The 27304-nt window shown below is 50.6% G+C and overlaps 1 protein-coding gene across 2 annotated transcripts in view; it reads right to left on the reverse strand.

Annotated features, from left to right (window-relative positions):
- APP (amyloid beta precursor protein) overlaps positions 1–27304 on the reverse strand; it is a 326391-nt gene that overhangs the window by 86389 nt on the left and 212698 nt on the right. The gene's annotated exons all lie outside the window — the stretch shown is intronic.

Below are 27304 nucleotides of genomic sequence, written 5' to 3' on the forward strand. Positions count from 1 at the left end.
GTGCCCTAGTCACCCTCATGCCCCAATACAAAAGTATATAGGGAAAGATCGATCCACCAGCACATCTGTTCCTTCTCAATCATGGAAGTCCCAAGAAAGAGACTCCAAGGCAGACGGGAAGGAGGGCAGGTAGTGGAGCACCCATAGGGACAGACATATCAAAGAACTCAAGTTATTGTGCAAGAGAAGTAACCTCTCCTTTGACTAGTGTCCTATAGGTGCTCCCATCAGGAGACTCCCAAGAAGTACCTCCATCATGGAGAAGGGTGCCAAGGAAGCAGATATAGTACAGACCATAGGAAAGCTGTGTCAGTCCTGGGATCAGGCATAAGAACATAATGCTGGTAAAATGTATGAGGCGAACACCAGGTGGCTGCCCTACAGATGTCTGAAATGGGTACATTTTTGAGAAGTGCTACAGAGGTAGACCTTGCCCTGGTGGAATGAGCAATAACTCTCAGAGGAGAAGAACCCCCAAGGCTTTTTAGCATTACAGCATCTGTAATCCATTTGGACAGTCTCTGAATAGAGATCAGATGTCCTTTAATTTGTTCTGCAAAAGAGACAAAGAATTTAGCGGATGCCTGAAAGGGCCTAATCCTGTCAAGGCAAAAGCTTTTTTAATGTCCAGTGTATAGAGGCTCCATTCTTCTCTTGAAGAGAGAGGCTTGGGGTAAAATACTAGTGGTGAATTTCTTCATTAACATGGAATTCAGACGAGTTTAGGAAGGAAGTGAGAGTGGACACAGAGGGCTGGTCCACACTAACCCCCCACTTCGAACTAAGGTACGCAACTTCAGCTACGTGAATAACTTAGTTCGAACTTACCGCAGGTCCACACGCGGCAGGCAGGCTCCCCCGTCGACTCCCCGTACTCCTCTCGCGGAGCAGGAGTACCGGCGTCGACGGCGAGCACTTCCGGGATCAATCCATCGCGTCTAGACAAGACGCGATAAATCAATCCCAGAAGATCGATTGCTTACCGCTGGACCCGGAGGTAAGTATAGACGTACCCGAGTCCGTCTTTAAGGACTGACGTTCCCCCACCCTCCTGGAGGAAGTAATGGTGACAAGGAATGAGATCTTTAGGGACAAATGAAGGAGGAAACAACTTGTTCAAATGTAGAGCACTGAAAACTAAGGCGATGTCCCATGATGGAATTGTTTCCTTGATAGGAAGGAAAAGGTTGAATAGGCTTTTGCAATGGTGGGGTGGGCAAAGACTTAGAATCCTCTATGGAGGGTGAAATGCTGTGATGGAAGTGTGCACCCCAAACTATGAGGGAGGCATCTGTGGTGATAATCCTCATGGGAGGGGCAGTACCAATGGAACTCCTATGCATACCTTTTGAGGATCCTTCCACCAGTTCATAGAATTGAGGACCTTCTGAGGTCTGGACACCTGCTTAGATAGATTGTGTCTGTTGGCTGTATAGACGGTTCTCAACCATGCTTAAGGACACAGAGTGAAGTCTTGCTAAGGGAGTCACAAACGTGCAGGCTGCTACATGGCCCAGAAGTTGCCGGCACACCCTTGCAGTGTTTTATGGACCCTCTTGTATTGTTGAGACAAGGTTGGCCATTGTGGTGAATTGGTCCCTGGTTCAGTATGCTCTGGCAAAAGAGGAGTCCAGAGTGGCTCTGATGAAGTCCATATGTTGTGTGGTGTTAGGGTAGACTTTTCCAAGTTGAAGTGGAGACCCATAGAGTGATATAGAGACAGGGCCTTGCTGGTTGCTGTCTGTGCTTTGAGAAGTGAGGGGCCCTTTTGGAGCTGATCGTCCAGATAGGGAAAGATTATGATGCCTTTCTAGTGAAGATAGGCTGCTGCTGCTGACAAAACTTTGGTAAAGACCTTTGGGGTGGCAGAGAGGCCAAAGAGTAGGATGCAATACTGGTAGTGGTCCCTGTCTACCACAAAATGTAGGAACAGTTTGTGTGAGGGATGAATGGTGACATGAAAATAAATATCCTAAAGGCTGAGGGAAACAAACCAATCTCCTGGATCCAGAGAGGAAATTGCTGTTGTTAGAGTCACCATTCTGAACCATTGGGAGTGGACAAAAGTATTTAAAGTCCTGAGGTCCAGGATGAATCTCAATCCCCCTCTTTTCTTCAGGACCAGGAAGTACCAAGAATAGAACCCTTTCCCGATGAAGTCTGGTGGGACAAGTTCGATCGCCCCCAGAACTGGGAGGGATTGTACCTCCTGCCATAAGAAGTCTTTGTGAGCGGTGTCCCTGAAGAGGAATGGGGGAGGAGGGTGATAAGGAGCTGAACTGGAGAAATCACCTCCAGGATCCATCCACCCAGGAAGGTAGGAAATAGGAGAGATGATCGCCCTAATGGTGGGAGGAGAATAGGTGCTATGTTGGATCAGGAGCGGGAGATAGTTCATGACCCTCAACCACTGGGTCAAAACAGGCATTTTGAAGATGTCACTGGACTGGGAGGTTGCTGAGGAGGAGGATCATTTCTTATGGCTTGTCTACACTACCAAGTTTTGTTGACAAAACTTATGTCGACACCCAAAATTCGACAAAACAAAAATCGCCAAAGGGTGTTCACACTTGCTTCCTCTGTCGAGAGATCATGTCCACATTGGGGACACCATCAGCAGGGTGAGCAATGCACCGTGAGTATGTATCCCACCGTGCAGTGTTGTGGGAATGAAGAGCTGATCGCGGCGCAGCTTGGGATGGTCTCCAAGTTCTCCCACAGCCCCCTCAGCTGCTGAGAGGAGCATCCTGAGTAGCTCTGTGAGCTCTCTGTGCTGAGGAATGGCAAAGCAGCACAGCAGTCTGTCCCCCTCCCCCTGCAGCAGCAGTCTGCCTGCTGCTGTGTTCCTAGTGCAGGGCAGAACAGGAGCATTCCAATGATTTGCTCTTTGTTCCCCAAACAGAGCAGCACACAGATACTTCCTGGAGCTTTGAAAGGGGAGGGGCGCATGCCTGCAGGGCAGCAGAGATCAAAACACTGAGCAGAGCAACCAGGGCAGGCATTGTGGGATACTGGCAGAAGACAGTTCTGTCGACAAAACAATCAGCAGTGTCTACACTGGCTCTTTGTTGACAATAAAGGGAGGGGAAAAGACAAAAGTGGTGGAAGTTTTTTGTCACCAAAACTGGGTGTTTTTTGCGACAAAAGTCCCATTGTAGTGTGTATGCTCTTGCTGTTTTATCACCAAAAGGCAATTTTTGGCGACAAAACTTGCCAGTGTAGACAAGCCCTTAGGGAATCTGGGCTTCTTCCTGGGCAGTGCAGCCAGTGTGTGGGTGAGATTGTTGAGCCATCTGTGACCCGGTGTATTTTCTTTTTGTTGCAAGAGCATTGATACTCAAGTGTAAAATTTAAAGAAGTCTTTGTGGTCTATAACTGTTAAAATACAAACATTGCATGTGAAAATATACAAAGTAAATATACTCATAACAAACTCTAATAAATTCTCAGGCAGCATTTTTCTTACTTTGCCTATCTGTAAATTTAGATTATTATCAATAAAAATATTTTTTCGTGGGTTTGTATTGTGGTGAAATTGATGTTAAATGAAATTTACTGTTTAAAAAGCTAAACCTTCCAAGCCTAAACATAATGGTGGAGGTGTAGAGACCATCAAACCATTGGTTTGTGGATCTAACATTGTGTTGCATTTAGAAATGCACCTATTAATGTACAGCAGAGGTCTCAAACACACGGCCCGCAGAGTTATTTGCTGCAGCCCGCCAAGCTCCCCCCCCCCGGAGTTATTTCCTCCGGCCCCAAGCTCCCCTCACCCGCTGCCCCCCGCAGCGTGCCTCGTCCCCGCTCCTCTGCCTACCTCCAGGCGCTTCCCGCCGCCAAACAGCTGTTTGGCAGCACTTAGCGCTTTCCAGGAGGGAGGGGGGAGGCACGGGGAGCCACGCGCTCAGGGGAGGAGGCGGAGAAGAGGTGGGGCAGGGGTGGGGATTTGGGGAAGGGATTGGAATAGGGGCAGGGAGGGGGCGGAGTTGGGGTGGGGACTTTGGGGAAGGGGTTGGAATGGGGGTGGGGAAGGGGCAGGGCCTCATGGAAGGGGTGGAGTGGGGGCAGGGGGGTGGGCTTTTGTACCTTTATATGAAAAGGTGTCCGTGGTGCGGCCCTCGGACCAATGTACTAGTTCTCATGTGGCCCTCGTGGTGATCTGCGTTTGAGATCCCTGGTGTACAGGGTGGTACAATGTATTAAGTGCACATTAAGCACTTGTCTCTTTGGGTCATGATTTTGGTGGCCTTAAAAACTTGCCCAGACCATACAGGCAATTTCTGTTTAGAAGACTGAATTATCATGAATGCTGCAAATTATGAGAGAACATGGAAACTACAGCATTAATTCAAGTCACTGTGCCTTTCTAAAACACCATGGTACGTGTTAAGTCTTGAGCATCAGCCTAGATTAGCAACTCTGTATGATCTTTTTTTTCTTTTGTGGCTTTAAATCAGACCTTTAACATCTCTTTAATACTCCTTTTCACTCTGAATTTGCAGTTAGAAGTTTTTGAAAAGAACATTTCTTTGCCAAACAATTGATCTTTGTCCTCAAAACTAACCTTGAAATTTAAAGTCAAAGCCATTTTGCTAATCCACATGATGAAAACAAGCATTGTAGGCAATGTGATAAGGACATATTTGGCTAGACCAGGTTTCACAGCCTGTTATCATTTCCCTAAATCCTTCAGGGTACAGGAGGTGAGATTATAAAGTGACAGCTCACACAGCCTGACTGAGGAGATGAAAATTCTGGGATCCAGAGTTCAACTCTGGTGCAGTGAGAATGAATGGCTTGTGGAAAAAGTAGAATAGCATGATTATCTTTAGAAACAACATTCAGTGTAGTATTTGCACAAGCAGTATTTTAAGGGTTGGATTTTTCCAATCAGTCAAATCTAAAGTGCCCAAAGCCTCTATTTACACTAGCTGATGAGGAAAAAAAATCATCTTTTTTTGCCAGCAGCCATCCATATGCATCAACTCTACAACCCAAAGAAAACTTCTATTTTTTTTAGGTCACAGGTTTAGAGAAATTATGACAATCCAACAAAAAACTGTTAGCATCTGTGTGAGAACAAACAACTGCAACAAGAAAAATCATTCTGAAGACATACATTTGAAGAAAAAGGCTGCCTCAGGACCATGAAGTTGTCTCCTATGTGCTTATAAAGATATTCTCCTTCATTGAAAGAACAAAGCTATCAAGGCCATACAGATTTATGGCACTTCAAAGACTTGGCTGTTTCATGCCGGGAAAATGACAACTTCTAGGTTGAGATTTAAGACGCAAGGCATTTCAAAGTCAAACAGTCCTCAGGGTTCAGGACACACTGCATGCTATACTTTTTTGGGGGGATGGGAGGGTAAGAGGGATACGAGGAGAAAAGGGAAGAGGGAGTAACAAAAATGTTATTTATTATTAAGACAAATGCTAATCACCCAAATCCCATTATACTTTGACCAGAGGAATTTATTCTGGCTATATTTTCTAGTGCATGGAAGGCCTACCTATACAGAGGGTATATATATGCTAATTTGTATGAAATCAATAATGCTAGTACAGGTACCTATCTCAGGAAAAGGTTTTATTCAGAATGCCAAAATCACGACACCAAGGTGAATATCTGTCGAGGGCTTTCTTCCTAGATTTTGAGGTTGTGGCTTCCCTTGGTACTACCACGGGAGTAACCTCAACAATCTCCAAAGAACTGTGGCTCAGTAGCTAAGGAGGCACTGCTACTACTGAAAAAGCATTAACCAGGCTTGAGTGAAAAATGATTCCCCATATGCAGCAGGATCACACAGACTCTGGGTGAGAGGAGGCAGTGCGTCCTATGGGCTACGGTGGGGAGAATCATAGAATCTTAGGACTGGAATGGACCTCGAGAGGTCATCTAGTCCAGTCCTCAGCACTCATGGCAGGACTAAGTATTATCTAGACCGTCCCTGACAGGTATTTGTCTAACCTGCTCTTAAAAATCTCCAATGATGGAGATTCCACAACCTCCCTAGGCAATTTATTCCAGAGCTTAACCACCCTGACAGTTAGAAAGTTTTTTCCTAATGTCCAACCTAAACCTCCCTTGCAACAATTTAAGCCCATTGCTTCTTGTCCTATCCTCAGATGTCAAGGAGAACAATTTTTCTCCTTCCTCCTTGTAACAACTTTTAATGTACTTTAAAACTTATGTCCCCCTCTCACTCTTCTCTTCTCCATACTAAAACCCAATTTTTGAAATCTTTCCTCAGAGGTCATGTTTTCTAGACCTTTAATCGTTACTGTTGCTTTTCTCTAGACTTTCTCCAATTTGTTCACATCTTTCCTGAAATGTGGCGCCCAGAACTGGACACAGTACTCCAGTTGAGGCTTAATCAGAGTGGAGTAGAATGGAAGAATTACTTCTTGTGTCTTGCTTACAACACTCCTGCTAATACATCCGAGAATGCTGTTGGCTTTTTTTTGCAACAGTTACACTGTTCACTCATATTTAGCTTGTGATCTACTATAGCCCCCAGACCCCTTTCTGCACTACTATTTCCTAGGCACTCATTTCCCATTTTGTATGTGTGCAATTGTTTGTTCCTTCCTACGTGGAGTACTTTGCATTTGTTCTTATTGAATTTCATCCTGTTTACTTCAGACCATTTCTCCAGTTTGTCCAGATCATTTTGAATTTTAATCCTATCCTCCAAACCACTTGCAAATCCCTCCCAGCTTGGTATCGTCCACAAACTTTATAAGTTCACTCTCTATGCTATTATCTAAAATAATTTATGAAGATATTGAACAGAACGGGACCTGGAGGACCCTTCTTAATGTACTTTTCCAGCTTGACTGTGAAACACTGATAACTACTTTCCGACCAGTTATGCACCTACCCTATAGTAGCTCCATCTAAGTTGTATTTCCCTAGTTTGTTTATGAGAAGGTCATGCGAGATAGTATTAAAGCCTTACTAAAGTCAAGATATACCATGTCTACTGTTTCCCCCTATCCACAAGGCTTATTACTGTTAGGCACCATTAGGTTGGTTTGACATGATTTGTTCTTAACAAATCCATGCTGTTACTTGTCACCTTATTGTCTTCTAGGTGTTTGCAAACTGATTGCTTAATTATTTGCTCCAGTCTTTCTGGGTACTGACTGGTCTGTAATTCCCCACATTGTCCTTACTTCCCTTTTTATAGATTGGCATTACAACAGAGGTTCTCAAACTGGGGGTCGGGACCCCTCAGGGGGTCGCAAGGTTATTACATGGGGGGTCGTGAGCGGTCAACCTCCACCCCAAACCCCGCTTTGCCTCCAGCATTTATAATGGTGTTAAATATAAAAAAATGTGTTTTTAATTTATAACGGGGGGTTGCACTCAGAGGCTTGCTATGTGAAAGGGGTCACCAGTTCAAAAGTTTGAGAACCACTGCATTAGAAAGCCACAACTACCACTGTGAGTGTGTGTGGGCGTCCCAACAGCACATCATACCCTGACAGCAGCACCAGAGCCTGCCCACCGAATGTGGGGAATACAAAAAAAAGTCAGGTTGTGAATCATATTTGCCAACCTACCTACCCCGTAGCTGGCATTGACTGCTGCTTCAGTGTGGTGCCGAATGGCCAGCAGAAGCTGGGTTTTCACACTGGTGGTGGGCAGCAGAGATGGGCCCACCAAGACTACTGCTCTGAACCTGGCTGATGAGGGAGACATGGACCATTAATGTCTGGTACAGGCAGTAGCAGCAGCCCATCTGAATTGTATGTTTTATGGGTGTCACGTGGGACGCTGGAGAGTTGATGCCCTCGGAGCCACCATCTCAGGAAGGAAAGCTGTCCTATGCTATATAATATATATCTAAAAAACCCATAAAAGACCATACCAACATCTTCCCACGACACACAAATCCTGGCCCCCCACAGCAACATAAGGGAATTAGCTTCTGAACAGCCTAGAGGCAGAACCATCCTCTGCTGGTATTCTAGAAGTTTAAGTCTCACCTCTAACATAGGCAACCCAAATGTTCAAAGTTACACTGTAGGATGAATAATAGAATTCAGCACTTTGGTTTGGAACTACTTTATATTTTGTTTGTTAAATTACACTATTGCTACAGAAATAACGCAAAACCCTAAGAAAGCATTAATATTAAATTGAAGACAGTAGAGTGTTTGTTGCACCTACCCAAAAATCTGACTTGCACGGTAAACAGGACTATGCTTGGAGATGAAACATTATTTTTAAACTGTTCCGAATCCCAACATAAACTATGATTCCTAAAATATTGCTGAATTTCAAGAAGAATAATTTGTAAAGCCTCAATATGCTTGGGGGAAAACAAACAAACATACTGCTCTCCTTTGACTAAAGTACAACAGCTGGTGCCGTCAGGCTATTTACCAACCAAACCTAAATAGATGTTTAAAATACCAGGAAACAGGAAAGGAGGAGGAGGGGAGAAAGAGGGGTGCACGTGTGCATCTGTAACCAGTGGACACAGAGGAGAGAGAGAACTGGAAAGGAAGAATCCCATCAGGACAAGAAATAAGAACTAGGGCAGATTGAAATTGATGAAGTTGTGTTGACAAAATAGTAAAAATGTTTAAATGTCATATTTGGATGGACTAATAACTATCTTGTCAGCACAGAAGCATGGTTTTCTTGATGGTGGCTTTTCGGGTTTTTTTTGGTACTTCTGTTGGTAAAAACTAAAATATGGCACGGTTTTAATAATGATTTGTATTACAGTAGTGCCTAAATACCCCCAGTAGGTCTCACTGTACTAAGTGCTTTACATACTATAGTAAGGGACAGTTCATATCCTGAAGAGTTTATAATCTAAGGCCTGGTCTACACTACGAGTTTAGGTCGACTTTAGCAGCGTTAAATCGAATTAAGCCTGGACACGTTCACACAACGAAGCCCTTTCTTTCGACTTAAAGGGCCCTTTAAACCGGTTTCTTTACTCCACCTCCGACGAGGGGATTAGCGATAAAATCGGCCTTAGCGGGTCGGAATTGGGGTAGTGTGGACGGAATTCGACGTTATTGGCCTCCGGGAGCTATCCCACAGTGCTTCATTGTGACCGCTCTGGACAGCACTCTCAACTCAGATGCACTGACCAGGTAGACAGGAAAAGCCCCGTGAATGTTTGAATTTCATTTCCTGTTTGCCCAGCATGGAGAGCACAGGTGACCACGCAGAGCTCATCAGCACAGGTAATCGTGATGGAGTCCCAGGATCGCAAAAGAGCTCCATCATGGACCGAACAGGAGGTACGGGATCTGCTCGCCATATGGGGAGTTGAATCAGTGCTGGCTGAACTCCGTAGCAGTAAACGAAATGGCAAAATATTAGAAAAGGTCTCCAAGGCCATGAAGGACAGAGGCCATAACAGGGACGCACAGCAGTGCCGCGTGAAAATTAAGGAGCTAAGGCAAGCCTACCACAAAGCCAGAGAGGCAAACGGAAGGTCCGGGGCAGAGCCGCAAACATGCCGCTTCTACGCGGAGCTGCATGCCATGCTAGAGGGTGCAGCCACCACTACCCCAACCGTGTGCTATGACTCCTTCACTGGAGAAACACACAGGGAAGCGGGTTCGGGGTACGAGGAAGATGAGGATGAAGATAATGTAGATAGCTCACAGCAGCAAGGAAGCGGAGAAACCGGTTTCCCCAACAGCCAGGATATGTTTATCACCCTGGACCTGGAACCAGTAACCCCCGAACTCACCCAAGGCGTGCTCCCAGACCCTGAGGGCACACAGGGGACCTCTGGTGAGTGTACCTTTGTAAATATTACACATGGTTTAAAAGCAAGCGTGTTTAATGATTAATGATTAATTTGCCCTGGCAATCGCGGCCAGTACAGCTACTGGAAAAGTCTGTTAACGTGTATGGGGATGGAGCGGAAATCCTCCAGGGACATCTCCAGAAAGCTCTCTTTCATGTACTCCCAAAGCCTTTGCAAAAGGTTTCTGGGGAGGGCTGCCTTATCCCGTCTGCCATGGTAGGACACTTTACCACGCCAGGCCAGTAGCACGTAGTCTGGAATCATTGAATAACAAAGCATGGCAGCGTATGGTCCCGGTGTTTGCTGGCATGCAGACAACATCCATTCCTGATCGCTCTTTGTTATCCTCAGGAGAGTGATATCATTCACGGTCACCTGGTTGAAATGGGGCGATTTTATTAAGGGGACATTCAGAGGTGCTCCTTCATGCTCTGCTGAACAGAAATGTTCCCCGCTGTTAGCCACGCGGTGGGGGGGAGGGGTGAAGTGATCATCCCCGATAATTGGGTGTGGGGGGGGAGGGGGGTTAGTTGGGTTTGTGCTGCATGTTAACCCGGAAACCGCAGCCCCTCCTTTTACATTGCAAACCCATTTTAAATGGCCAACCCAACGGGTGCTTGGTATGGGAAATGAGGGCGCTACTGTTTGAAACCATTCCCACATGTTAAGAAGGTTAAAAAAGCCAAAAGACTGTGGCTTACCATGGCTGCCTGCAAGCCGAAATCTGTTGCCTGGCACTGCGTGAGTGATCTCTCACACCAAACCGTCAGGCCCTCAATATAAGAGGAAAAATGCGACCTTGTAACGAAAGCACATGTGCTGTGTAATGTGAACAGCAAAATTTAACGTGAAAGAGTGTACCTATTCTCTAAAATGTGTCTTTTTTAACCACCTCTCCCTTCTCCTCCACCAGCTGCAAATGTTTCTCCTTCACAGAGGCTAGTGAAGATTAGAAGGAGAAAACGGCGAACTCGGGATATGTTCACGGAGCTCCAGATGTCCTCCCACGCTGAAAGAGCACAGCAGAATGAGTGGAGGCAGTCAATGTCAGACTACAGAAAAGCACAGTATGAACGAGAGGAGAGGTGGTGGGCTGAATCGCGGGATGAACAGAGCAAGTGGCGGGCTGAAGATGATAGGTGGCGTTAGCTTGCAGACAGAAGGCAAGAGTCGATGCTCCGGCTGCTGGAGCATCAAACTGATATGCTCCAGCGTATGGTTGAGCTGCAGGAAAGGCAGCAGGAGCAGAGACCGCCGCTACAGCCCCTGTGTAACCAACAGCCCTCCTCCCTAAGTTCCATAGCCTCCTCACCCAGACGCCCAAGAACACGGTGGGGGGGCCTCCGGCCACCCAGTCACTCCACCCCAGATGATTGCCCGAGCATCAGAAGGCTGGCCTTCAATAAGAGTTAAAGTTTTAAACTGCAGTGTGTCCTTTTCCTTCCCTCCTCCCCCACCCATCCCGGGCTACCTTTGCAATTATCCCCCTAGTTGTGTGATGAATTAATAAAGAATGCATGAATGTGAAGTAACAATGACTTTATTGCCTCTGCAAGCGGTGCTCGAAGGGGGGAGGGGAGGGTGGGGTGGTTGGTTTACAGGGAAGTAGAGTGAACCGGGTGGGGGGGGGAGAGGGTTCATCAAGGAGAAACAAACAGAAGTTTCACACCCTAGCCTGGCCAGTCACAAAACTCGTTTTCAAAGCTTCTCTGATGCGCACCGCGCCCTGCTGTGCTCTTCTAACCGCCCTGGTGTCTGGCTGCGCGTAATCAGCGGCCAGGCGATTTGCCTCAACCTCCCACCCCGCCATAAATGTCTCCCCCTTACTCTCACAGATATTGTGGAGCGCACAGCAAGCAGCAATAACAATGGGGATATTCTTTTCGCTGAGGTCTGAGCGAGTCAGTAAGCTGCGCCAGCGCGCTTTTAAACGTCCAAATGCACATTCCACCACCATTCGGGACTTGCTCAGCCTGTAGTTGAACAGGTCCTGACTACTGTCCAGGCTGCCTGTGTATGGCTTCATGAGCCATGGCATTAAGGGGTAGGCTGGGTCCCCAAGGATCACGATAGGCATTTCAACATCCCCAACGGTTATTTTCTGGTCCGGGAAGAAAGTCCCTTCCTCCAGCTTTCGAAACAGAGCAGAGTGCCTGAAGACGCGAGCATCATGTACCTTTCCCGGCCATCCCACGTTGATGTTGGTGAAACGTCCCTTGTGATCCACCAGGGTTTGCAGCAGCATTGAAAAGTACCCCTTGCGGTTTATGTACTCAGTGGCTTGGTGCTCCGGTGCCAAGATAGGGATATGGGTTCCGTCTATCGCCCCACCACAGTTTGGGAATCCCATTGCAGCAAAGCCATCCACTATGGCCTGCACGTTTCCCAGAGTCACTACCCTTGATATCACCAGGTCTCTCATTGCCCTGGCAACTTGGATCACAGCAGCCCCCACAGTAGATTTGCTCACTCCAAATTGATTCCCGACTGACCGGTAGCTGTCTGGCGTTGCAAGCTTCCACAGGGCTATCGCCACTCGCTTCTCAACTGTGAGGGCTGCTCTCATCCTGGTATTCTGGCACTTCAGGGCAGGGGAAAGCAAGTCACAAAGTTCCATGAAAGTGCCCTTACGCATGCAAAAGTTTCGCAGCCACTGGGAATCGTCCTACACCTGCAGCACGATGCGGTCCCACCAGTCTGTGCTTGTTTCCCGGGCCCAGAATCGGCGTTCCACGGCATCAACCTGCCCCAGGAACACCATGATTTCCACATTGCTGGGGCCTGTGCCTTGTGAGAGGTCTATGTCCATGTCAATTTCCTCATCACTCTCGTCGCCGCGCTGCAATCGCCTCCTCAGCTGGTCCTGGTTTTGCTTTGGCATGTCCTGGCTCTGCATATACTCCAGGACAATGCGCGTGGTGTTCATAGTGCTCATAATTGCCACGGTGATCTGAGCGGGCTCCATGATCCCAGTGCTAGCTATGGCGTCTGGTCTGAAAAAAGGCGCGAAACTAGTATCTGATGGACGGAGGGAGGGAGGGAGGGAGGGGCGAGTGACGACATGGCGTACAGGTACAGGGAATTAAAATCAACAAAGGTGGCTGTGCATCAGGGAGAAACACAAACAACTGTCACACAGAATGGCCCCTCCCCCAAAGATTGAACTCAAAACCCTGGGTTTAGCAGGCCGTTGATTTCACGGAGGGAGGGGGAAGCAAATGAATACAGAACAAATCTATTTTTTACATCTTAAGCTGGCAGACGACGGTGCAGCATGACTGATAGCCCTCGGCATCTTCTGGGTGCTTGGCAGAAAATACTGGGCGCTTGGCAGAAAATAGCATACTACGACTGATAGCCATCATCATCAAGACAGTTCGATAGGACTGAGCATGTCTGCCCAGGTGCCCATGATTGACAGCCACTGCAGTACGATGACGACGGATACCAATCGTAATATACCATCTTCTACCAAAAGGCAAGGGGCTGCTGCTGTGTGCAATGCAGCCCCATGTCTGCCAGCACCCAGATCAGCCGATGAAGGCTACCAGTCATACTGCACCGTCTACTGCCAAAAGGCAATTAGCTGCTGCTGTGTAGCAATGCAGTACCACGTCTGCCGGCACCCAGAGGACATATGGTGACGGTGAGCTGAGCTGAGCGGGCTCCATGCTTGGCGTGGTATGTTGTCTGCACAGGTAACCCAGGTAAAAAGGCGCGAATCGATTGTCTACCGTTGCTCTGACGGAGGGGGAGATGCCTGACGACATGTACCCAGAACCCCCCGTGACACTGTTTTGCATCATTCAGGCATTGGGATCTCAACCCAGAATTCCAATGGGCGGCGGAGACTGCGGGAACTGTGGGATAGCTACCCACAGTGCAACGCTCCGGAAGTCGACGCTAGCCTTGGTACTGTGGACGCGGTCCGCCGACTTAATGCACTTAGAGCATTTTATGTGGGGACACACACAATCGGCTGTATACAACCGATTTCTGTAAAACCGACTTCTATAAATTCGACCTAATTTCGTAGTGTAGACATACCCTTAGTGATAGAGACAAATGATGGGAGAAAGGAGGTAGTTTTATCTTCCAATTATAGACGTGGAATTCAAGAGATTAAAAACCATATTTTAAAAGGTAGGTAGGTTCCTAATTCACACTAAAACCAACAGGAGTTAGGTGCCTCAATACTTTAAAAAATATGGCTCAAAGTGACTTGTCTGAGATCAAACAAAACACCAGTGGCAGACATAGGAATGGACCACGATTTCCCAAGTCTTGGTCACCATCCTAGCCATGTGATCATGCTTTTTCATAGAGGAAGATCTGAGGCACAGAGCTGTGTCAAGATATTAAACAATCACAATACAAGACCCTGATCTGGCTTTACAGCGCTCCTCTGGGAGTTCCAATCAAGGAACCAACTCAGTCATAGAGGGAAACAATTTGAGTCATAACAAATTTGAAGATTTTCACATGGCAGGAAAAGAATTTATTTTTGAGAGTTTCACAGTAAGCAAAGGGAAACCATAGATGGATTTTGTGCAAGAATACACTGACCTGTTGCTATCAGTCCCACTTTAAGCAAACGTGGGGTAATAAAGGCATCCAAACCAATCAAAGACTGTCACTGTCATTCTACCTGACCTGCTGGGGATAAATTATGAGCAGGAGCAGTTGAGAGACAGATGCAAAACTCTGCATGTAGTTGGAGATAGGATGAGGGAAGGCAAATAGAAATTATTTATACTGTCAGTTTTTTTAACATTGCAAATCTTAGCCTCTCAGTTCTCACTCTTCGTGGGGAAAAAAGTCAGATGATGAGAAGAGTGCACAAGACAATGGGATACTTGAAGCATAAGTAAAAACTAATTTTTAAGAAGTTTTTTAATATTTCAGTCTCCCTTTAAATAGTTTCCCAGCAGTATGACATTTTACTTCATTTATAAATTTAGCAAAAATGCTTGCTAACATGTATTTTAACAGAATTTTAATTTAAAGTTTTCTGGAGTTACAATTTCTCTGCTTTTCTGTTAATTGATATAATTCCAAGTACTATAATTGTTTTTTAATTGCATACTCTCTCCATACTGCTTTCTGGGTGATTACACATTTGATTAGTTCTCCTATATGAACCTTTCAGCTGTGTAGAAAATATAAACATAGTTTATGCAAACGTCATTCTTAAAGGTGTGACAAAGTTCCTCCTCTATCTTGGTGGGTCCTGCGCTTATTGGTGGATTTTCTTGCCTCAGAGATTCACCATGTGGGTTGGGGAACAGCCCAGAGACCTTCCCCTCTGGGAGAACCCACAGTCCAGGTCAATTGGGAGGTTTGGGGGGAACCCGGGCCCGCCCTCTACTCCGGGTTCCAGCCCAGGGCCCTGTGGACTGCAGCTGTCTATAGTGCCTCCTGTAACAGCTGCATGACAGCTACAACTCCCTGGGCTACTTCCCCATGGCCTCCTCCAAACACCTTCCTTATTCTCACCACAGGACCTTCCTCCTGGTGTCTGATAACGCTTGTGCTCCTCAGTCCTCCAGCAGCACAGCACACCCACTCAGCTCCTTGCACCTCTTGCTCCCAGCTCCTCACACTGGCACCATAAACTGAAGTGAGCTCCTTTTAAAACCCAGGTGCCCTGATTAGCCTGCCTTAATTGATTCTAGCAGCTTCTTCTTAATTGGCTCCAGGTGTCCTAATTAGCCACCCTGCCTTAACTGGTTCTAGCAGGTTCCTGATTACTCTAGTGCAGCCCCTGCTCTGGTCACTCAGGGAACAGAAAACTACTCATCCAGTGACCAGTATATTTGCCCTCTACCAGACTCCTGTACCCCACTGGTCTGGGTCTGTCACAAAGGTTAAGTCAAACACAATTAAAACTCAGACCAAATTTTTGGGATCTATTGTGTGAGCCAAATTGTAAGGAATAATTAAGAAAAATCTCATCTCTTTATACTAGAGGTGGGCAAATTACGGCCCACGGGTCACATCTGGCCCGCAGGACACTCCTGCCCGGCCCCTGAGCTCCTGGCCTGGGAGGCTAGCCCCTGTCCCGTCCCCCCACTGTTCCCCCTCTCCCACAGCCTCAGCTCACTCCGCCGCTGGCGCAATGCTCTGGGCAGCAGGGCTGCGAGGTCCTGGGGCAGCGGAGCTGCAGAGCCCGGCCTGACACGTGCTCTGAGCTGCGCGGTGGCGATGGTGTGGCTGGCTCCAGCTGGGCGGCGCGTCTGTAGCGCCGCCAGCCACCGGTGCTCCAGGCAGCGCGGAAAGGGGGCAGGGAGTGTGTGTGTGTGGGGGGGGGGTTGGATAGAGGGCAGGGGAGTTCGGAGTGGTGGTCAGGGGTGTGGATAGGGGTCGGGGCAGTCAGAGGGCAGGGAACAGGGGGATTGAATGGGGGCAGGGGTCCCGGGGGGGGCAGTCAGGAATGAGAGGAGGGGTTGGATGGGGCGGCGGGAGGCAGCCAGGGGCAGGGGTTCTGGGAGCAGTCAGGGGACAGGGAGAAGGGGTGGTTGGATGGGGCAGGGGTCCCGGGAGGGCAGTCAGGAATGAGAGGAGGGGTTGGATGGGGCGGCTGGGGGGCAGTCAGGGGCAGGGGTTCTGGGAGCAGTCAGGGGACAGGGAGAAGGGGTGGTTGGATGGGGCAGGGGTCCCAGGAGGGCAGTCAGGAATGAGAGGAGGGGTTGGATGGGGCGGCTGGGGGGCAATTAGGGTTGGGGGTTCCGGGGGCAGACGGGGGACAGGGAGCGGGGGTGGTGGATGGAGCAGGGGTCCCGGGGGGGGGGCATCAGGGAACAGGGGGGTTGGATGGGGCAGGAGTCCCGGGGGGTGGTGGTGGAAGAGAGACAGGCCACGACCCTCTCCCCTAACCGGCCCTCCATACAATTTCCAAAACCCGATGCGGCCCTCAGGCCAAAAAGTTTGCCCGCCCCTGCTTTATACACTGCCGTTTATTTGCAAAGCAACTCTCCTTGGCTATGCAGTAATTTTAAGATACTGCTTGCAGCTGGCCACTTAAAGAATGCTTGATATATTCTCTTTGTGTGATAGGCTATACCGGGATGTATTATAAAAGGATATATTCCATTATTGCAGCCTCACCAAGAGCTTGTTACTAATGGCACGAAGAGTTTCAGATGAGACTACTAAACTTCACCGTTGGAGTTCAGTGAATAATTTCCTTTCTACCTCTGCTTATCTACTGGAGACAAGGAGCACTCCCATGCTAGTCAAACACAGAGCTTGAGGACAGCTTTGAATTAGGCTCTCTTATGTATTAGTACAATGGACAAATTTGCAGCACTATCAGCTTGGCCACCAAAGTAATTTTAATTAAGATGGTGATTTTTCTGAAAGGCAAACAAGATCAGTGCTTTAATGTTTTAATGGGTTTATTTCAGAATTTCCCTTTTCTTTATTTGGAAGTGATAATGTCCATCTGTTATGCTGCTGGTGAGGTATAGGTCAAATAGCCAAGAATATACCCCTCTGCCATAATAGTTTGCTGTCATATTTGCTGTGTGTAAATTTAAAACAAAGAGTCAGGTATCAATGACTTGTCTTGTTTACCTGTAGAGTGCCAAACATAACTATAGTGCTATATTAATAAGTAGGGTGAACTTGTTTCACTTACTCTTCATAGGTCTGAAAATTTCACTCATGCTTGTAGGTTAGTGGGTTTGCATTATGCAGGAGAAAAGGCGGTATACAGGAGAACGGGAAAAAGAAGTAAAATCCAATAGGGTAAAGGAGCAGAGAATGAAAGTTATAATGGAAAAATTACAGTACAAATAGAAGGTCTTAGTCCTGTTTTCAAGGTAGAAGGCAAGGGCTGCTCTGATGTCTAGCTGGTCTCCTCTCTAGAGGCATGAGCTTTTGGGTAGAACACTGGTAGGCCAATCTCTTGATTAATGTGATATTCCAAAGAGACCTTTGGGAGGAAGCGAGGATGGGGATGCAGTGCAACCTTGTCATTTCAGAAGATGGCATATGGACAATCAGCCATGAGAACACCAAGCTCTCCCATTTGACTAGCTGAAGTGATGGTTATGAGGAATGAAGTCTTGAGGGAGAGGTGGAGAGAACAGGTAGCCATCAGTTCAAAGGGAGACTTCCTCTGGGCATTATAAACCAAACTGAAGTCCTGTTGGGGGGACTAGGTTCTGTACAGGCAGAAACTGCATAAGCCTCTGAGGAATCTAGCTGTAGTAGGGTGGCAAAGACTGTGAAGCCTTTGATGGGTGAGTGTAAGGTGGTGATAGTGGCCAAATATACTCTGATTGATCTCATAGATAGACCTTGCATTCTTAAATCCAAAAGGTAGTCCAGGATTCTGGAATGCAGAATCACTGAGGCTTGGGAAGAGTGAAGAGAAAATCAGGAATGGTAGCATTTCCACTTCTGAATGCAAGTCTTGCGACTATTAGGTAGGAGAACTGACTGGACCTTCTCTGAACAGGTTAGCTCCATGCTCAAGAACCATCTAGCAACCATGATTTCAAGTTCTAGGAGGAGAGGTTGGGATGGATCAGGATTCCTGAGTTCTGTGACAGGAGATCTTTCCTAAGAGGAAGTAGAAGAGGCATTATCACGGAGAGGTAAAAGAGGTTCAAGTACCACACTCGTCTTGACCAGAACAGCACTATGAGAATAACTTGCTGTACAAGGGAGAGGATCCTTTTTCAGAGCTCTAGATCTCCTCCTCTGAAAGTTCAAAGGTCTGGGAAACACTTGTTGTTGGTTGTAATGGAGTGGCCTAGATTGCTGCGATGTGAGACCTAATAAACTGTCTCTTTGTTGCAGGAAAAGACGGTTACTTACCTTCTGTAACTGTTGTTCTTCGAGATGTGTTGTTCACGTCCATTACACATTAGGTGTACGCGCGCCGCGTGCACGAACGTCGGAAACTTTTTCCCTCAGCGGCTCCCGTCGGGCCCGCAGGGTCTCCCTTCCCGCCAGAGCGGCGCCCCGCCCTAGCGTATATATATCCCTGCTGGCCCGACCCTCCCTCAGTTCCTTCTTGCCGGTGACTCCGACAGAGGGGAAGGAGGGTGGGAAGTGTAATGGACGTGAACAACACATCTCGAAGAACAACAGTTACAGAAGGTAAGTAACCGTCTTTTCTTCTTCGAGTGCTTGTTCACGTCCATTCCACATTAGGTGACTCACAAGCTTACCATTGGAGGAGGGTAGGAGTCAAGGAATAACTGATTGAAGCACCGCCCTGCCGACCATCGCGTCATCTCTGGTCTGATGGTGGATCGCGTAGTGGGCTGTGAAAGTATGAACCGATGACTAGGTGGCTGCCTTGCAGATCTCCTGAAGCGGGACCTGCACCAAGAAGGCCGTCGAGGACGCTTGGGCCCTAGTAGAGTGAGCCCGGATCGGAGGTGCAGGCACGTTGGCGAGCTCGTAGCACGTACGTATGCAAAGCACGATCCACGCCGACAGGCATTGCGTCGAAATAGGCTGGCCCTTCATCCGTTCCGCAATGGCCACGAATAGTTGAGTCGACTTGCGGAAAGGCCTGGTACGGTCCAGATAGAAAGCCAACGCCCGCCGAACATCGAGGGTATGCAGGCTACGATGGCGTGGGTCCGTATGGGGCTTGGGGAAGAACACCGGCAAACAGATGTCCTGCCCCATGTGAAAACTCGTGACCACCTTAGGGAGGAACTTAGGGTGAGGTCTAAGCTGCACCTTATCCTTATGAAAAACAGTATAAGGAGGCTCCGAGGTGAGGGCCCTCAGCTCCGACACCCTCCTAGCCGAGGTGACGGCCACGAGGAACGCGACCTTCCATGAAAGGTGCATGAGGGAGCAAGAGGCCAGGGGTTCAAAAGGGGGCCCCATGAGCTTAGTGAGGACCAGATTGAGGTCCCACGGGGGTATAGGTGGGCGAGTGTAGGGGAACATCCTTTCCAGCCCCTTGAGGAATCGGACCACAGTGGGGTTGGAGAACACGGACAGCCCCAATTCCCCCGGGTGAAACGCCGATATGGCGGCTAGATGCACCTTAATAGAAGCGGGGGCAAGGCCTTGGCGCTTAAGGTGCAGCAAGTAGTCCAGAATCAGTGGTATCGAGGCCTGCAAGGGCTGGACGCGCTGAGGCTCACACCAGAGGGAGAAGCGCTTCCACTTGGCAAGGTAGGTTGCCCTTGTGGAGGGCTTCCTACTACCCAGGAGGATTTGCTGGACCTCCTGCGAGCACCTGTGCTCCACCTCACTTAGCCAGAGAGCAGCCATGCCGTGAGATGCAGCGATGGCAGGTTCGGGTGGAGTAGGCGACCTCGGTCTTGTGTTATGAGGTCGTGATGGAGGGGGAGGGTTATCGGAGAGGCCACGGACAGCTCTAAGAGAGTTGTAAACCAGTGTTGACGTGGCCACGCCGGGGCGATGAGAATGACCGTCGCCCTGTCCCTGCGGGTCTTTAGAAGGACCCTGTGGATGAGTGGGAACGGGGGGAAGGCATACCGCAGGCTCCCGCCCCACGGGATTGCAAAGGCGTCCGCCAGAGAGCCCGGACTGCGGTTCTGGAAGGAGCAAAACTGTGGGCACTGGCTGTTGTCCATGGTGGCAAACAGATCCACCTGGGGAAACCCCCACCTCAGGAAGATTGAACGGAGGATGTCCCGCCTCAGCCTCCACTCGTGTGTGAGATAGGACCGGCTGAGACGGTCCGCCAATCCGTTCTGGACCCCGGGGAGATATGCCGCCTGAAGGTGCACTGAATGGGCTATGCAGAAGTCCCAGAGGAGGAGAGCCTTGTGACAGAGAGGAGCGGACCGGGACCCACCCTGCTTGTTTATGTAAAACATAGCGGTAGTGTTGTCCGTCAGAACTGACACGCCGTGCCCTCTTATGGTGGCGTGAAAGGTCTGGCAGGCGAGGCGAACCGCCCTCAGCTCCTTCAGGTTGATGTGAAGCAACTGTTCCTCCCTGGACCACAAGCCCTGAGTGCGTAGGTCCCCTAGGTGCGCCCCCCAACCCAGGTCCGACGCGTCTGTCACTAACGTCAGAACTGGTTGTGGGGCGGCGAACGGGACCCCCGCGCAGACCTGCTGTTGGTCGAGCCACCAACAGAGGGCGCTCGATACCCGAGCCGGGATCGTGACAACCATGTCCAATGGGTCGCTGTTGGGGCGATATACTTGGGCCAACCACAGCTGCAGAGGCCGGAGCCTGAGGCGGCGTGTCCAACCACGTGGGTGCATGCCGCCATGTGCCCCAAGAGCTGTAAGCAACGTCTGGCCGTGGTCGTGGGGAATCTCTGAATGGAGGTCACGGCCTCCTGGATTGCCAGGAAACGCGATACGGGAAGACTCGCCCGCGCCGCCACCGAGTCTAGGACTGCCCCTATAAACTCCAGTCTCTGTGTGGGGACTAGTGAGGACTTGGGCACATTGACCAACAGGCCGAGATCGCGGAACACTTGTAGCGCCAATGTCACGTGGGCGTGAACCTCTGCCTCTGACCGGCCCGCCAGGAGCCAATCGTCCAGGTATGGGTAGACGCGCATCCGTCGTTTTTGAAGGAAGGCCGCCACCACGGACATGCATTTCGTGAAGACACGTGGGGCCGTTGCCAGGCCGAAGGGCAAGACCGCAAACTGAAAATGGCGCTGCTGGATAGTGAAGCGCAGGAACCGCCGGTGGGCCGGGCGGATAGCGATGTGAAAGTAAGCGTCTTTCATATCGAGGGCAGCGTACCAATCCCCCGGATCCAGGGAAGGAATGATGGTACCAAGGGAGACCATATGGAAACGTGGTTTTAGCAAGTACTTGTTTAGCTTGCGAAGGTCCAGGATAGGACGGAGGCCCCCTTTCGCTTTGGGAATGAGGAAGTATCTGGAATAGAACCCTTTTCCTCTGAGTTCTGGAGGAACCTCTTCCACCGCCCCTACAGCGAGGAGGGTCCGTACCTCCTGCATAAGAAGTTGCTCATGAGAGGGGTCCCTGAAGAGGGACGGGGGGGGTGGGTGGGAGGGAGGGGGCGAGGAGAACTGGAGGGCATATCCTGACTCTACCATGCGCCGGACCCAATGGTCTGATGTTATATGGGACCAGGCACGGAAAAAACGGGATAGGCGGTCCCTGAAACACAGGGGAGGATCCGGGGAAGAGATAGGTACGCTGTCCTCGATCGCGTCTTCAAAATCCTTGCTTATTGCCCGGCTGCGGCTTGTTGTTGCCCTGGTTTTGGCCCTGGTTAGGCGTATTGTTGCGCCTACGCCTATTGTCTCTGCCCCGCCTACGGTAAGGTTCGTGTCGAGGGCGAGGCTGGTACTGCCTCTGTGGAGGCTGCGGTTTAAAGGGCTTCCTCTGTGTCACAGGAGTATGCATCCCCAAGGACTTGAGGGTAGCCCGCGAGTCCTTGAGGCCATGGAGCCTGGCATCTGTCTGCTCGGAAAACAACCCCGTCCCTTCAAACGGAAGGTCTTGGAGGGTGTTTTGCACCTCTGGAGGAAGACCAGACGCCTGCAACCACGCTGAGCGTCTCATCACCACACCGGACGCGATAGTCCTAGCGGCCGCATCAGCCGAGTCGAGCGAGGCCTGTAACGAGGTCTTGGCCACCGCCTTTCCCTCGTCCACAATGGCCGCAAACTCGGCTTGCGATCCCTGGGGCAAGGCATCCTTAAATTTAGACACCGACGCCCAGGAGTTGAAATTATGTCTGTTGAGGATCGCCTGCTGGTTCGCGATCCGCAACTGGAGGCCTCCCGACGAATAGACCTTTCTGCCGAACAAGTCTAATCGTTTCGCCTCCTTGGCCTTGGGGGCTGGGGCCTGCTGGCCATGCCGCTCCCTCTCGTTGACCGCCGAAACGACCAGCGAACATGGGGCTGGATGGGAGAAGAGGAAGTCAAACCCTTTGGATGGGGCAAAGTACTTCCTCTCAACGCCCCGCGCGGTCGGCGCAGAGGAGGCTGGCGTCTGCCACACAGTCTTATAATTCGACTGTACAGTCTTTATTAATGGAAGAGCAATCCTGGAGGGACCCTCCGGGCTGAGAATGTCTACCATGGGGTCCTCCTGCTTGACCGTCTCCTCCGCCTGCAACCCCAGATTGAGGGCCACCCGGCGGAGCAAGTCCTGGTGTGCCCGGTGGTCAATCGGGGGAGGGCCGGACACTGTTGTGCCCGCCACGGCTTCGTCCGGTGAGGAGGAGGAGGAGGTCATGGCCTTTTGAGCGTCCTCATCCTCCTGTAACTCCTCCTCAGCGGGGTGGCCTTCCGGGGTGCGTCCCCTGCCCTGGGTCACGGACGGTGCCGGGCTCGGTGCCGAGTCCGCCCTTTCTGCATCTGGTGGTCTGGAGACCGTGGCCTCCGCACGGGAGGTGGGGCGGCACCGTGGGGAGCGGGACCGGTCCCCTGACGGGCCCGATCTCGAGGTTCTGGACGGAGGGCCTTGCTGATGATAGGCCCACGGGGTCCAGAACGGCCACTGTCCCGGATGGCTCCAATGCGGTTGCCAAGAGGCCTCGTGCTGTGTAGCGGCGTGCCCTCTGCGGCCATATCTCGAAAGCCCCGAGCTCTCTTCCGACGCAAGCGACGGTGACCTAGAGGGCCACGGCGGTGCCGTGGGGCGGCGCCGGTCCGGTGTCGGGGAGCGGTGCCGTCGGGACCGGGACCGTGAGTAGCGCCGTACCGATCTGGATCTAGAACGGTACCGTTGACCTCGGGACCAGGAACGGCTGCGGGAGGATGGTCTGGGGGCCCTCGCCGTCGAAGCGTCCCGGTGCCTGCTCGGGCCGGGCTGCTGGGACGGTGCCTCGCTCGCATCGGGGCCTGTCTGTTTGGAGGCCCGTTGCGCGGCGGGAAGCCGGGAGTCCACCGAGGCGGAGCTCGACCGGGACCGGCGCCGTGAACGGTGCCGAGATGGCGACCGTGATGGGCGCATCATCGCCGGCTTGCCCTTGGAAGGCAGTCGCGGCGGAATGTCTTTGGCGCGGAGTGTGCTGACGGAGGACAATTCAATGAGGTCCTTCGCCGCCTCAAATGTGTCCGGGGTGGAGGGCTGTTCCAACAGTTCCTCCAGCCCGTCCTCCTCACTCGACGCGCTTGTCCCGGGGCTCGACGGGCCTTTTGGCGCCGGAGCCACTGGTACCGGGACCTGTGCCGGGGCCGGCACGGCCTTGGTCGCACTAGCGGTCTTTGCTGGTGCCACCTTCTTGTGCGGGGAGCGCCCCCGGGCCTTGGGCTGGTTCTTGGGCTTGGCCGGCGAAGCAGACCGGTGCCGGGCGTGATCTCGCCGAGGCGGCACCGTAGGCTTGGTCTGCACCGCCTGTGTCGGGTCGCGGACCGATGCCGGGGCACTCCGCACCGAAGCCGACGGTACCGTGGAGGCGGAGGGCTGTAACGCCATCTCCATGAGGAGCTGTTTCAGACGAAAGTCTCTCTCCTTTTGTGTTCTGGGCTTGAAAGCCTTACAAATTTTACAGCGCTCCTTCTGGTGTGCTTCCCCCAGGCAACGGAGACACGACTCGTGCGGGTCGCTCACTGGCATGGGCCTGCGGCACGCGGCACAAGCCTTGAAGCCTTGGGCGTGCGGCATGCCCCGCCGCCCAGGGCCGGTGCCGGGGTTGACCAAACCCCTATCACCAAGAGTTTTTTGGTCTTTGTGACAACTAAATAACTACTTAACACTAACACTTAACTAAACAATGAACTGATAACTATTGCTAATGGCTATGCTAAGGGACACTCTCAAGCGAGAGATAGAGTTGTTCCAACGTCGCCACGGGCGGTAAGAAGGAACTGAGGGAGGGTCGGGCCAGCAGGGATATATATACGCTAGGGCGGGGCGCCGCTCTGGCGGGAAGGGAGACCCTGCGGGCCCGACGGGAGCCGCTGAGGGAAAAAGTTTCCGACGTTCGTGCACGCGGCGCGCGTACACCTAATGTGGAATGGACGTGAACAAGCACTCGAAGAAGAATGTAAATTCCCAGAGACCATAAGGCAGCTCTCGAGTCTGTCAGAGTGTGGAGGGAGAAGTCCGTATCAGAGCTGAAGAACTTGGGTCCTTCAAAGGGAAGGTCTTCAGCTGTACTCTGCACCTCCCTCAGGAGGCCAAAAGACTGGAACTAGGATACTCTCTGCATAACCGCGATCATGGCTCGGAATCTAGATGATGTGCCTGCGAAATCTAGGGCCGCTTGGAGGAAGGTTCTGGCTATCAGCTGACCCACCTGAAATTGTTCCCTCTAGTTCTGTGGCAGATGTTCAATGAAATGAGTGAACGTGGAATATGTATTAAAGTCATATTTCACCAACAGGGCTTGGTAGTTTGCTACACAAAATTGGAGAGCTGCCCAAGAAATAGCTTTTCTAACTCAGGAGGTCTAAACATTTGGATTCCTTATCATATGGAGAGGGTCTGGAATCGGCCTGTCTATTGCCTTTGTTAGCCTTGTCCATCATCAAGGAAATGGGGGTGGGGTGGGAAAGAAATGTTCCATTCCCTTGACCAGAATATACTATTTTTTATCTGCTGTCTTATATAGTGGGCAGGTATCTGTCAGACTGTGCAAAAGGCGATAACTGACCCCATTTATTGGGACAGCAACCTTTCTCTGAGAGATGATATTTAAAATGTCCACCACCGAGTGTTGAGACTCCTAGACCTCCTCTAACAGGATCTGGAGGGATTCCACTAAGCATTTCATGAGGTCTTGAAAGGCCCAAAAGTCATCAGTGTAAGCAGGTGGTAGAGGCATTACCTCCTTACCCAGGCATGTGGAGGACTTAGCTGATGGGGGTGAGTTTCCCTCCATCTGTGGCTCCTGCTGCTTCTGGGTGTTTCCTGAAGCTGAGGGGGCATAAGGTACCAGAGGGAGATCATGTGATACTGGATGGAGATTCTGTGGTACTGAAGGTCGGTCAGTTGGTCCCTGTGAATGATGCGGTACCGGCAGGTATTAGGGTCTCTTTCTATATGGAACCTTATAAAATTGTTCACCAAGGTGACCCCAGGGATTCCAACAAGCTAATTGAGGGGGGGTGTAGGGGATCCCCATGAATAGTCATAGCCCCTAGCTTTAGGATGTCTGGTAGGGTCCTAAAGAGCTTCTCCAGAGTACTGCCTCAGTGGGGTACGGTGGTAAGGTGCCGAAAAAGAGCCCTGTACTGAGACATCAGAGACTGAAGATTCGTTCCCTGGACTGAAGGGCAAGCTTCAGAGATAGGTGCCGATACTGAAGGCTGGAAGTTCAGACATCTAGGTAGTACCAAGGAAGGGGGTCTGGTAGAGGGCTGTAGCAGGGGAGAGTCCAGTACCTCCAGAACAAACAAGTCTCCCAGGGAAATAAATCTGAATGGTATCCAGAAGCCTGAGTTTGTACCGAGGCTTGGTGGTGCTGAGATGGTGAGCACAGCACCGTGAGGCTCACAGAGGAGCTTCTCTAACCTCAGAGCCCAGAGAGGGAGATGACAGTAACGGGGTGTGCATCTCTCAGTGCCTGGAAGGAGTTGTTGTCTTTTTAGAAGCCCTAGCCTCCGAGGGTGCTGCTGCCAGCAGGGTGGCCTGGGATACTGAGACCAAAGTTGAGCCCCTCTGGCGCTAGTGAACACTCCATTAGAAGGAGCTTCAGTCTAGCCTCTATATCTTTTCAACATCTGCCTTTAAAGACCTGTACAGACCTTCAACTTAAATGGGAAGTTGATGTCTCTGAGGCAGCAGAGACATCTTGAATGTCTGTCACTATGGGGAAAAGACCTGTGGCAGGTCTGGCAGGGTGTGATGAAGTGTTCACATCACACTTGCCCTGAAAGGGTTAATGAAGACTAAGAAGGGGGCTAATGAATACAACTGGCCACAGCTGAGAGGAATCAAGTAGCTAAATATTCCCCAGACCGAGTGAGGGAGCCTAGATGGGAAGGAATGAGCTGGGCTGGATTTATAGAGGCAGGAAATTGGCAGCTGAGGGGGCTGCTGGGAAAGCCTGTAGAAACTCTCTGGGAGCAGTGTCTGGAGGCTGCAGAGACGTAGCCTGCAGTTGCTCCCTGGGAGGAGGGAGTGTTGAAGCTGGCAGACCCAGAGAAGGAAAGGAGAGCCAGAAGGTTAGGAAAGGGCTCAGAGAAACAAGGCGAGGTCCAGGGTAGAACAGACCTTGACTGCTGACTAGAGGGTCCTTGAGCCAGAACCTGAAGTAGAAGGTGGGTCTGGGTTCCTCAACCAGCCACTGGGGAAGTGGCACTGGGGGGCAGTGAGTAGGAAGACTGCCTGAGCCTATTTGTGGGAAGAGACTTTCCAACCCCAGAAGGGGAAATCATTAGGTAATCTGGCCGGAGGGCCAAGTCTTAAAGGGGCCGCAGCAGCTCATGGAGCGAGAGAAGGGCTGCAGACCCAGAAAGAGAGGTGGAGGACGGCTTGCAACTGCAGGAAGGGACATCGACCTTGTGAGCTATTCCCTAGAGTGACCAGGAGGAGATGCCATCCTAGAGGTGCACAACCCACCCCATCACACAGGGCTTAAACACCCGGATCTTTGCAATAACCCAAGAGGCAGTG

This window comes from Emys orbicularis, chromosome 1 (assembly GCF_028017835.1).
Source record: "Emys orbicularis isolate rEmyOrb1 chromosome 1, rEmyOrb1.hap1, whole genome shotgun sequence".
In the NCBI taxonomy this organism is placed as follows: Eukaryota; Metazoa; Chordata; order Testudines; family Emydidae; genus Emys; species Emys orbicularis.